This window comes from Octodon degus, unplaced genomic scaffold (genome assembly GCF_000260255.1).
Source record: "Octodon degus isolate 3935 unplaced genomic scaffold, OctDeg1.0 scaffold00096, whole genome shotgun sequence".
Lineage (NCBI taxonomy): Eukaryota > Metazoa > Chordata > Mammalia > Rodentia > Octodontidae > Octodon > Octodon degus.
The window spans coordinates 3168477-3169727 of record NW_004524672.1 but is presented as its reverse complement, the minus strand read 5'-3'; positions in this window follow the sequence as shown (position 1 = coordinate 3169727).

Below are 1251 nucleotides of genomic sequence, written 5' to 3'. Positions count from 1 at the left end.
TTTTTTTGTTTGTTTGTTTTGTTTTTTGGCAGAACCCGGGATTGAACTCAGGCCCTTGCACTTGCTGGGGAAGTGCTTATTCCACTGAGCCATCTCCCCGGCCCCTCATTTTTTTAAAAGTAAAGTCATTTTGATTTTTGAGAATTTTCTAAGATTAATCAGAGAAATATGCTGTTTGATTTCACAGGAGTCCATTGTAGTTCTTTGATAATTGCTCCATTGATAATATGCTTTATATTAAGAATTTGAAGTTGAATATACTGTTTTTATTTTACCTCTTCTCACTTTAAGTCCAAGTGCTGGGTTTAAATTACATCAGTGGCTAAGGAAGTCATCTACCCTAGAAGTATCAAGAGTTTTAAATGCATAAAATTTCACAAAATTCTTTTTAGATTTGAAGGGGTGTTGAAAAGAATCACACACAGCCTCTTTTTCAGATCAGAGTATGCCAACGAATGAAGATAAATTGCATTTCATGACGGATGTTGGCGACAAGTCCAGAAATACAACCTGTTTTTTGCCAGTCCAATATTCTTTCCACTAAAAAGCTGCCTCAATTGTAGAATTCCAGTGGTTATTTTGAACTATATATTGTTGCTTGAATTTTTGGATGCAGTCTCAGTATCTAAAATAATGTATAAAATAAAACTTTAACCAAATGCAATGCAATTAGGCAACTGAATTTATTTTGGATTGCCATTCAATGAATCCAAGTTCTGGAGTTTTGAAACTATCCCATTCCAAGGTATTTTTAGATGGGAATTGAATCCCAAAATAATCTGACTTTATTAAGCATGTGAAATTCATCTCTTCTGAAATAATTCTGATTTTTTTTGTCATTGTTCAAGGTCATATTGTGTTGCGGCTTTGCCTTCCTTCATGATCTTTAGAATTACCTTTTCTTTCTATTTACCTGTCAATAGTACCACCTGGGGGCCAGGGAGATGCAAGAAGCAGTTCTCTGGCAAGAGCAAAGACCTGAGTTCGAACCCTGGTTCTGAAAAAAAAAAAAAAAAAGAAATAGTACAACCTACACACTTCTATTGCTTAATCTGAAAATATTAAGAGAAAGTGAAAGTGAAAACATGAAATGTTTACGTTCTAGGAACATAAATCTCAAAGAAAAAAAAGTCTGTCTTGTTTATTTCCTTAATATGTGAGTCTAACATTTTATAAGAATTACATTTTTGTTATCATTGAAGTACATGTACTAGATCCATATATACTGCATGAGGAAATCATCACTGAAAT